A 12,623-nucleotide genomic window follows, 5' to 3' on the forward strand; every position below is an offset into this window, starting at 1 on the left:
GTGGCAGTTTGGTGGCATCGCTCAGGCGAGATGTCGGGTTGATGGGGATTGCATTTCGTGATCAGTCTCATCCTTCTGAAGCAGCGCTTCCACCTGTGCAAAGCCTCTGGGCTTCGCCGATGGCTCTTGAATTTGTTTAGCTCCTTATCAGCGCCGGCATCATACGTGACGAGATCATGCTAACATTATATAACTCGCTATTTTTATGATATCCAAAATTTGATACTTATCATATCATTCGACGCCTATTAAAATGAATAGAGAAAGTACCGGCATGAATCAAGAAGCTTCGTTAGCATTTAACCTCCTGTAAGGTTATTTCGCAAAATGTTTTCTTAACAGGCATTCTTAAATTTGATGCGAATATGTCACGCGAAGCGTGGTTCCAGCTGGTGGACGGAGAAGGCAACACTATCGGCTCAGCTGACTGCGTTGATTGCGCTGAAAATGCCTCGGCGGCTCGACTTCGACACGATGTCAAGATAAAATACAGCGATGGTCTCCTCGCTGGCATTGCTACAGCTGAACTCATCATCTTCGCGAACCGGTCGGATCATACCAGTGGTCAGAAACTGCCCAGGTTGTCGTTGCCTTTGAGACAGCTTGGAATAGATGAAGACGACCAGGTGGATATATTATGGCAACTTTGTCGCCTCCATCATCATACAAGTACCGACGCAGGGTCGAGCGGAATTCAGTGAGGAACCAGCACTGAAGAAGCTCAAGCAATCGACTTTCATCATAGACAAGCATATAAATTCGATTGGGCGCAACTTGGATATCAGGACGTGGCAGATTGCTGGCATCTCTCTCGAAATTTGCAGTATTGAACCGGATTTTCCCGAGTGGTTCTACGTCCGAAAGGAAACGGTAGATATTATCAAGGTATTCGAAGCCGAGATGAAAAGAAATCATAGTATTGTGTTTGTGGGCTCGCCAGGTGTTGGCAAGAGTATGATGGTCGTGTTGTTTGCATTCTACTTGGCTTTGATACACAAGAAACGTGTCGTCTTACTTCGAAAACAAAAAAATGAAGGGTTTTCCATGTTGTACCTGGACGCAGAAAATAAAAAGGGGTGGCGACTTAAGCGCGCAAAATATAACGATCTTTCATGGCTCAGTGATTACTGGGAGGACGCCGTATTGTGCCTGGACGGGTTCCTGGATAAAGATATTTCGATTCACTTTGACGTTCTAGCACCGTTCCGGTTGCTTGCTACCTCTGCCCAATACCGTATTAAGAACGATGATGTGTTGCTGAGGCGATGCCTCGTGCCTTTTTGGTCATTATCGGATTTGAACACGATTGGCGCGCATCGTGAATGGCCGGAACAAGAAATCAAGGAAAGATACTTTTACTCCGGTGGAAATTTACGAGATTTCACGGCGCCAAGACAGAAGTTATACACCCATGTCAGGACGTCAATAAACAAAGCTGTTCGCATGGTAGATTTCGACGTTGCAACACTTTTTAGCACGCAGTATTGGTCTAACCCGACACGTCAAATTGATCGCTTACGTATGACAGGAGTGAACGCAAGCGACCAAAGAGAAAGTAACTGGGCGGGAGAATTACCGGTCAAATATCTAAGCTGCAACGAGTGGATTTGTGTTATCACTTCTGAGTATGCTTTGAGGCAACTAGGCAAAATTGTGAAGACATCCTATTACGAGGAGCTGTATTCTAAAAGCCGCATTCTAGGAGATGATGGATTAATGGGCATTGCATTTGAAAATTACGTGCATACAATGGCGAGGGACGGGAAGAAGATTGAGTTGCAAGTGAGGGCGTACGACCAAGAGATAGTGAAACAGCATACCTATGTCGCGTTGGAGTTTGAAGCCAAATTATTTTGCAACGATGGAAACACTGCAACGGAATGTGAAGTGGCTATGAAACGATTGGCGAGTGCGACTGACGACTATTTGTATTCCTCTCGTCGTTGTTTGGAGACCATCGACTGTGTCGCCAGGCTAAGCATGGCTGGACAATTTAACATGGTCGGATTGATTAAAATCACGATATTTGACAAGCAAACAATTGATTTAAATGCTGTTGACAGATATGCAAAGTTCTTTCCAAATGGTAGCAGCTACATTGCGTTGGTGCCAAACAAGGAAACTTGTGATAAGTTTCGACTGGCTCCAGATAATCCTGACACCAAGGTGCCGCTGAAGGTTGCGTATATCACAAACTGCCGCATTTGATGTCTTGATGGAGGCGAATACATTCTTAGAAAAGAATTTACTTTCTATTCAACAACATATAAATTATGCTTGTAATGTCTACTTGATGTACATCATCACAGATTTTAAGGGACATGCTTAAAAATCAAGAAGTGTCCGGCGAAAAAGGGGTCCAAGCAACAATATACATTCATTCTCATGCCGCGTCAAGTCAGAACATAGTCATGCAGAGTCAATGTTTTTCTTCCACGACGGTTTGTTATGTCGGAGCGTCTTTTTTCCATTGAAAAGCCCTAACAGGCCAAACGAAGGAGACTCGGAAGCACTCCCCAAAAGTTGCCTCGGTTTCTCGACCCCGAGACTAAGATTTGCCATGTCTACTACGTTGTGGCAAATTTGCCCATTTCGCGTGTGAGTTTGTCGCACTCGAATCGCTTTAGTCGAGGCCACACGAAACTCATGCCAGTATGTAGCCATTTTCCGCCTTTAGCAACTACGCTCCTATTTTCAACAATCATCGCCCGAGGCAACATGGCCTTCTGGTCGTCTTGACGACGTTTCAGGTTTAGATCCAAGTCATCACGGCAGTCGATGTGCTCCATGGACACGGCCAAGAACTGGGGTTGATGCTATTTGACGAAGACACGGATGACGAGTATATGGATGCCGTCGAGCCGCTTGTGAATTTTGAAATTCAAAAACTTTGCTAGGGTCAAGTTTAACATGATAATTGACCGAACTAAAAGCAATATACTAATCTTCGGAATTTGTGGCAAGGCAACACTTTCACGTTCAATAATATCGCCAAGTCGTTGTAGAAAGCTGGATTCATTTCGTGGCACTTGAATTGACCATCCAAAGGAATTTTCTTAATGAATTCTCTTTTCCTCCTCTATAAATTGATTTCCCTCTTCGAACGATGTTATTAACACACGATCCCTTTTCCTTGTGTTCCGTTACATACATATTATTTCCTATAAAAATCGTATATAACTTTATTATAGACTTCATAGTTTCAATTACCGAATTTGGTATAATAAATTTAACGCAACTATACAGCAGTTCTGTTGGTTGCTTTCAGTTTAATTCAACCTCGCCAATCGTTACAAGACACGATAAGGGGTGCGCAAGGAGGCGCTTTACATGGCTCGATAATAACATATTAAAGGCAGTAGTATAGGAGATCGTTACGAAAGAACTTTAAATATTGTTACGCTTTCCTTTTTCTTTATATTTGTAGACGGGCGCTACTTAAAGCTGCCAAATTTTACGCACGCACACACCTTCGGGAAAGTGAGAAAGCGATTAAACAGCTTCTCTTGCGTAGTTGGGGTGGGCGCGTTAGCGACCTCACCCAACGCACTAAGTACTCTGGTTAAGTGTCGTCACGGGAGCGGTAATCCGGCTCCTCGTGCGCACTTATCAAGTGTAGGCGGGCATGACTTAATGCGACCACGCTCTACTTATGCACACACCTGAGCAGAGCGAGCAAGCGGTTCGACTGTAACGGGGCACTGCAGACTTGTACTGCATCAGTACAAGTCCACTTCGCACTGCTTCAGTGCGAGTAGTGGCTCACGTCACTTCACGCACACTAGTACGTGCAGAGGAAGACTCTCTTTAAAACACTTGCTTTAAAGAGGGTTACAAGAAAACTGTATAAACTTTTAATTTAGTTCTTCTGTTCTACCTATTTAATACTAACCTAACTATAAACTAATACAAAACATGTAAATAAAGTCTTATCTGTTTCTCTCTTTGCGCGCGTCCAGCGCTGACTGGACCGCGGAGGAAGTAGATATAATGGTCTATATCTACCAATGGATAAGCTTTTAGAATATTATTATGGAAAGTAATATTCTCCAAATATTATCTACCTTTTAGATAATAATAAATTAACAACCTTTAAGTGTTAATTTCATGTAACGATACACCCCGTTACATTGACCGTCTACTCTCGTGTGCCGCGAGGTAGTTGTGGTGGGTGCCTTCTTGACCTCACAGAACGCACTAAATACTCTAGTAAAGTGTCGTCACGGGAGCGGTGATCCGACTCCTCGTGCGCACTTACCAAGCAGGAAGTAGTTTTCGGACTAATTTATATTTAATCGTATAAAATATAAATACATATTTTATCAATCATAAAATGTCATCTCTGTAGAAAACACTCATGAGGCCAATGAACTCGTCACGTGGTATGCCTTCATGGCTGCCAACGTTGACGGCTGAAATTGTGCTTTAGCACGAGACACAATTTCTGGTGTCTAAACCTCGAAGTCTGGTCTGCGCGATAAAGTGTCAGCCAAGGCATTCGAGCATCCCGGCTTATATTCAACTTTAAAATTTAATTCAGAGAAGAATGTGAGCCATCTTGCCATTCTAGGCGAGAGGTGCGGTGAGTTTATTGCGGTCCGCAGTGATGCGTGATCCGTATAAACCACAAATGGTCCGGTGCCCAATAGGTGCACACAAAACTTGACAAGATAATATTTCATTGTAAGTAGCTCTTTGCCATGCACAGGGTATTTCAGTTCCGCGGCTTTTAAAAGCCAGGACTGATAATAGATCACACGGTCAACGCCGTCGTCATCCTTCTGCATGAGCGCGCTGCCGATTGCAAAATAACTTGCATCGCAGACGACGCTGAAGGGCTTATCCGCGTCTTGCAATGCCAAGCCTGGTGCCTCTACAAGAGATTGCTTCACTGATCTGAACGCATTATCTTGTTCTTTTAGCCAAACCCACTCTGCGTTTTTTTAAGGAGGTCAGATAATGGTAAGAGACAGATAAGACTATATTAAATGTTTTGTATTATTTTACAATTAAGTTAGTTTTTAATATATAGAAACAGAAGAACTTATTTATATTAAATACAGCTTTTAATAAAATAGTTCGCTCAGCATATTTCTTGCTATACTTATGCAAGTAATAAGCGAGCTCTAGACATTGGCACAAATCCTTCACATGCCGTGGGGTTTACCATTCCTCTAACGATTTTACATTGTCTGGGTCTGCTCGTAACCCATGCGTACCTACAATGCAGCCCAGCAAAGGTGTCTCGGGGACCCCAATGACGCACTTTTGCAAGTTGACGTACAATTGGGTGTCTTCCAAAGTCTGCTACACAGCGTCAAAATGACGCTTGTGTGAAAATATTGCGGTCAGACCGTCCTCGATCCTACTATGCACGAATACATCGTCAAAGTAAAGGGGCGCGTAGGCACGGTGCTGACGCATCACGTGAGCCACCACTCGGTTGAATGTCGCTGGTGCGTTTTCAACCCTTGGGGCATCACATGCCACTCCCAAAGCATACCGCCTGGGGATCTTACGGCTGTTTTGGCTACATCGGACTCTCTTATGAAGCCATCCTTCAAATTTAACGCAGAAACGATAGTTGACTTTCCCATGGAGTTCAACAAGACATCTTTCCGCGGGATTGGCGTTTGCACCGTGATGATCGCCGTGTTCACCTTATTATAAGCATGAAGCACACGCCATCCACCTGTAGCTGTACGCACACAAAACGTCGGGCTGCGGTGAGGCGATTTGCTCTCACGCAGATGTCCCGCCTTGGCTTGCTTGTCGAAGAACTCATCAATATGATCGATTTGTTCGTTCGGAAACGGACATTGCCTGGTCACACAATACTTGGTGCTAGGTTCGAGGTCTATTTCATGCCCGATGCCCCTATCTGCTGGTAGGCGGCTCGGCACTTCTTCTGGGAACACATCGCGATGTTTCCACAAAACCTCAAAGAACGGACTGTCTCTCAAGACATCCCAGCCTTGAGCAGTGAACCGCTTCTTTTTGTCCGTTTCTAGGACGCTCTCGTCCATTGTGGACAACAAGCAACAGTCACCAAGTTCTCTACGGAACTGGTGCGACTACTTCGTGGATCTTTCATTCCTTAATTTCGGCAAGGAACAGTTCCCACGACATACGCCAGGAGTTTTACTATCTCCTCGGCAGATTTAAAGACTTGCCAGAGCACTTCAACTGAGGATGCCTCCGCAATTTTGTCTCCACGAGCTGGATAGGAATTAGTGACGTTTGACATCCCGTCAACACACTCTCAACTGTGTTCGACACGAATCAGTTGCATACGCCTCTCGCTGGGGCACATCCTTTCCGGTGTCCTGTGTAGAGTTCGCAACTGTGCGTGTACGCCAGTCTATCCATGGTTAATACTTTGCCAACCATGACATGCCTAGGATGAGGTCATACGGACTCTCCATTCCTAGCACTGTGAACTTCTCTTTACAAGAGAAGTCACTAAAGCTGAGGGCGAGTTCTACCTGAACTTCCTCAGACTAAAATAAGCGCGCCGTTTGCTAAACGAACGGTTGCCTCCCCTCGCTTGCCATCCTGGCGAAGCGACTCAAACATCGCCGGTCTCTTTGTTAGAGCCCCAAGCTTAATAAAGTTCTGTGATGCACCCGAATCATCTAGGAGGGTCATCACCTGGTCATAGCCTCGTACTTGAGCGCTATATATCAGCAGGGTTGAGGTTCAAATTTTCGAGACCCTAGGGAGTACGCTACCCATTGTTCGACATATCTGAACTCAGGGGTAGATCAGAGTCCGCGTCAGTAGGGCATCCTTCCCCTACTGCGCTTCTGCATTTCCCGATCCCTCAGTGGTTAATGCAGAACTCATGCGTCTCGCACGCTGGTTCTGTTTATCGCCCTTTGGGAAGGGAGTCCTCTTGCTGGGCATCCTTGCCCCAGCAGGGACCCTGTCATAGCAGCGAGCCATCATATGGCCGCGCTTGCCGCATTTATAGCAGACAACGTCTGCATTGCCCAACTCCATGGGAGTGGCATCTGACCTCTCGGCCGACGGCTCATACCAAGCTGCCACCGAGGCACTGTTGTAGGATTTTTTCTCAACTAAAGCGATTGGATTGCCTCTTTCATCGTCGACGGCACCTTTCTGAAAAGGGCCTGCCGCGATGGGCCATGCTGAAGTCCGTTCATAAATGTGGAATTTGATCTACGGTAATGGAGGCCGACAGCGAGCTATCTCCTGCACATACTCTTGTAGAGATCGCTTCGCCTGTCGCACCATATAAAAGCGCGCCTAATACAACACCTCGTTGTTCAGCGGCTGGTGCATGGCTCGAATCTTTGTCTTCAAAATTGCCCATGAGAGAAACTCCTTAACGTCTGCCATAAGCGCCGAGTAAACCCACTCTGAGGCCTTACCGCGCAGGTGCGACATGGCGTACGACACCATCCGACTGTAGTCCTCGATGAGCTGCGCGACACCGCATTGCTTCACGGCTAACAACCAGAGGGTAATCGTGTGCGCTGCAGTTCTATCGAACTTGGGCGGGTCCATCCGATTGGGCCTCGGCTGGTGCGGCCGAGCAGAGAGCATCACAACAGTCCTGTTAAGAGCCTCGCTCCGAACCTGCTCATGCCTCAGCTCATCCTGAGTCTGGGTGACATACTCAAGGGCAGCATGGCTTTGTGTCTCGGACGCGGCTCTCCGCTGTCTGAGCACGAATGCCTCAAACAGCTTCAACTGAGCAACATGTTGCTCAGGAGGACTACTCAAGAGCCTGGCCAAGGCATATTCGTCATGTCCCTGCACCAAGTGCTCTGCCACCTCCCGATGTACTCGGAAAGGTGGGGGATATGAGCCCAATCGATATTGAGGCTCATCCTTACTGGCACGCTTTGAGATGCTGGCCGTGGAAGGATCTCAACTGTTGTCAGGTGTAGACGGGCGCTACCTAAAGCTGCCACGTACTACGCACGCACACACCTTCGGGTACAGTTTGGAAGCGATTAAATGCCTTCTCTCACGTGTAGTGAGGTTTGTGGTGTGCGCCTTAGCGACCGAATCCAACTTACGAAGATACTGGTAGAAGTGTCGTCACGGGAGCGGTAATTCGGCTCCTCGTGCGCACTTATCAAGTATAGAGTAAGTTTAAGACTAATTTATGTTATATCGTATCAAATATTAAATCTTGTTATAACCAATCATAAAATGCTGTCTCTATTGATAGACACTAATATGTATTGCGAGCGTAAATTTCGGAATACCTCGCAAAACAAATGACGCTAGTCGTCATCCCTTCCAATGTAATTGCACCTATGTGTACACATACACAAGGGTGGGTCACAATGTGAACCACACCCGAGTAGTGGATCTAATTACTTGACTAAAGTTATTGACTATCCCCTTAAGTACACAAAGTGTGCTTAACGGGGACTATGTAAAATTAGGGAAACTTTAGCCGGTTACGCGGTGAGCCTCGCAAAATTTAGCCGCTTGGTCACGATTTCAGTGCGTCAGCGGGGCACATTCGTTTATTCGTAGTCATTTTGGCGAATTGCGTGATATTGCCAGCATAATGAGAGGTTCATTGTGGTCAAGTGAACGTCATTGTCCGCAGTGAACTACGAAAGAGACGTTTTCACTTATAAATTGAAAAGCCTCAAGATGTTCGTTTGCACAAGACCATACATGATTTATTCACGCATAAGCGGCTCAATATTGCTTTCACAGTTGGCAAAGTCGTGGGTTGGCAATTATAAGTCGGCAATAGCCCGCAACCTCTTGGTCGTTAGGTTTGGCTGGCGATATGATTTCGGATAAGGTGCGGTAGCACTATCTTCTGCAGTACCCCCTTCGGGAGCATACGCACGCTCACGCACTTTTCACAGGATATTTGCTACTTTTGCACACGTACCGCGCACAGGGGCGTCCGAGTCAATATATACCGGGTTTTCAGCGTTCGTGACATCAAGCCTTAAAAAGGGCATGTTTAATGGATAGAGGCAGTATCGAGCTGCCGCTGTAACGTCGCCGGATGCATACAGTACTTAAAGCGGCTGCGCGCCCTACGGAAGCAAAGATCTGGTTGCGGTAGAGGCAGTTGCCGTGCCATTTACCTCTACCATTCCATGAAGTGGAACATTATTATTTTTGGAAAATCGGGAATAGCAGCGAAGTGTATAAAACGTTTGATTCTGTCCGGCAGGGTGTGATTATAAGATTTTGCAGGAATGGTGTGTGTTTAAGGAAAAAGGGTGTGAATATAGCAACTCCCCCTACTATTATTCTTCTTCAATTCTATTTTATAATCGAAAATTATTTATTAAACATTAAATTTCGTGATGTGACGGGAGGTTCCAGTACCGCAGCGTATGATTTATTACTAGTAGAATATTTTAGAATATTTACTTAAATTTCTAATGTCAATATCAACAAGACTTGTAGCTGATTTAAAATGTTTGTAAAGGTATGAATAATTTTTCCTATAAGAGGAAGTAAGTTGAAAAGTACAACATTATATTTTTTGTTAATTTTACTTAAGCGTCCAATATTACCAATATGATAATATTGAGAAAAAAATATTAGTACTGTTGATTGATTGATTAAGGTTCAAAATAATCAATTACAAGACACTATAAGGCGGTGCGCAAGGATGCGCATAACATTATTCGCTCATAATATAATAAGGCCACTACTATATGTTCACTTCCCCTTTGCTGTTTCTACACACCCCTCCGACTCATAGCCAATCAGAACGCATAACTATCAGCTGCTTTTACACGCTGCTTGCAGGCCGACGCTTTCGCGTCGACCCAAAAGCTTAAAGATCGAAATGTCCGAGTTTAAAGTGTCGAAGGCGACTCCTTCTTAAGATGGTTCGTCGAATTAGACGACCATTTAAGCTCGCTACTTCGATGACGATGCGACGACAGGGAAATTTGGCATGTCCAACTTAGCCGGACGTGCCAAATCTTGGGCTTTAGGCTCAAGCTTCACGACCCTTATGTATTCAAGTCGGATGAGGTCTCTCACACCGGCTCAGGCAATATTTTGAGCCGCCACGTGCCGAATTCACGGCTCGAGCAGAGACCCTGGATTTAAAACAGGGTAAGCGTAACTTCACGCTCAAGCCCAACATACACGATACGTTGTAAATTGTATCGTGAGTCATCCACGGGATGAACAATCACAGGTAACCGTGTTTGTTTAGGGTCTTGCAGACGGTCATGTCAAGACCCACCAGTCCCAGCTCGAACTAGAGTCGCTTGATAAAGTGATCTCTGTAGCGGGGCAGAAGGACTTCAGCACAAATCACGCTTTTGTTCACTCTGGTACTTGTCGTCCATATAGATGACATGAAAACGGAGGTCCACAACTTTGAACCTCTCGTATATGGAGGGCGAGAAACCTCGCTTTTTTAGTCAAAACGATTTCAAAACGCAGTTGTTGTCAGAAGACGGGCCAAAACTACGCCTGTGAGTGGTGGCCCTATACCCAGTGCCTAAAATACTGAGCGAAACGATCAACCACCCGCTAGAAACAGCGGAAGACGCCGATCCGACGCCGTTACAAAATCGAAATCGCAACGGCGAGGCGGATTGTCAAAAATGGTCGGGGCCAGTAGGTGGAGAGCGCCGTGCTAATCCAGCAACGTTAAAGGAATTTGCAGGCCATTTGACAAAAGCTGCTCCTCACACACAAACATTGTGTGTAGCTGCTCCAGAGGACGAGTTAAACTTCATCACCTTGAAAACTATAGCGGCAAATAAGATGCCACTAAATTACCTTATCGTTTCTAAGGCGTCAATTGATATCAATCGCTAGAAGAGTGCAAGCTCAAATTCATTGAGGCGATATACATTTTACGGGGTGACAGTGCGCCTAGCAACATGTGCAGCCTGTAACAGTAAGAAAACGTGTATTTGGTAAATAATACATGCTAAAGGGTAAACAGTACGATGATGATTTTATCGTACTGGATTTGAATGGCAAATTTGATGTCAGCTTTGGACTATAATGGCTCAGAAAGTAGAATCCATGCATAATCTGGCAGAATTAAGCCGTGACAGTGCCTATCTCTCGTTCATTAGATGACCAACCGATGAACGTCTTGGAGCGTCCATAAGCTTCTGGATGTCCTACGAGTGAGTGCGATGGCCTTACTTGTGGCTCGGTCGTTAGTATGACTGCACAAAAGCTCAGTGTGAATACCCAACACAGTGTGGAGTAAGATCCCGACGGCTGTGAACAAGCACAGGCAGCGTCGAAGGTCCACCATTGTGACGTGGACATAAATACCGACGGCTTTGCACAAGCACAGACAGCGTCAAAATTCGATCACTCGAATAAGTTGAGTGGTACGAAACAAGGATGCTTGCTACAAGGGCAACATCCAAAAAACTTTAAAATGCCTGTCTATAAGAGACAGTGCGAAAGTCTTAGATTGAATTGAGAGTCGATCGTAGAGCATCTCGTTGTGGTTGCGCAATTACAGCTTAAGGCAGTTCGAGAGGTTACTCCCCAATTGAAACGAGGGAATAGTCCCCAAGCTTCAGCGGAATAAGCTTCAAGAAATCTGTGGTTGAAGGTCCTAGGTACCTTCAAAAACAAGTCCCAAATAGAAAATTGAGAAATGGAATGTGTTAGTAAACAACGGATCAAGTTAGGCGCTTAAACACTTGATCTGATAGCGCTCCCCAAGTTGACTTCGGAAATAACTGATTTGTAAATGCTAGAGTTGAAACGATTATGCGTGATATGCGTAGTAACAAGGTCAGGCAGATCTACGAGCTTGTCACAGATGACAAGTACGTGGCCAATATTCGGTCGGTAATATTATTTCCTGAGAACGAACGGGTTCTCAGAAGCTCATTGATGGACGAAATGTCCTCGATGAGAAAACTTGAATAGAAGGTTTTAAGTCTCAATCATGGGAGGCTTTAAAGCAAAGTCTTTCTATTAGAATTTAATCGAATTTCTGATTCGGTATTGTGCAAGTTGCCTATGGTTAAAGGCAGTCGACACAAAATCGATTTGTTTTCCAAGTTTAAAACATATGTCATGAAGCAGTAAGTCTGCCTTTGTGAACAAGTATTTCCGATCGTCAAGTTCTCTGCCGATCGCTTAGCAGAAGCCATGTGAGGGAGCAAACCTCCCACATAGCTCTTCAACCTTCTGTGTGCGTAAAGCGACAAAATGGAGCCTGACATTGCATAAATCAAGCACTGCAACGGTACCGGCTCAAACGCCGATACCATGAAAAGACGTAATTATAAACGGTATGTCAAAGAGTGCAATCCTTCCGTCAAAGGACTGATAGAGACGATCTGTTACATCCTCATGCGTGGACAAGATATTTCGTTCACAGCAGTAAGCACCCCGAGCGGTATGCTATGGGAGTGGCTAATTATACCACAGAAGCTTAATAATGCCCATGCGACATATAACAGATGTGTACAATCTGTTAAGATCGCTGAGGAGTTTCGCACCGAGTTATTTTAATGACGTCTTCGTTCATAGCAGAGCATGACCTGAAATGTGGACGTTGAAGTACATCGTACCCATATCCGGAAGCTTATAACACCTACGTGTAAGCATAAGTTGTATGCATATCACAAGAAATGTATATCCGTGCAAACGAAATACCA

The sequence above is a fragment of the Bremia lactucae genome, linkage group LG4, assembly GCF_004359215.1.
Source record: "Bremia lactucae strain SF5 linkage group LG4, whole genome shotgun sequence".
Lineage (NCBI taxonomy): Eukaryota > Oomycota > Peronosporomycetes > Peronosporales > Peronosporaceae > Bremia > Bremia lactucae.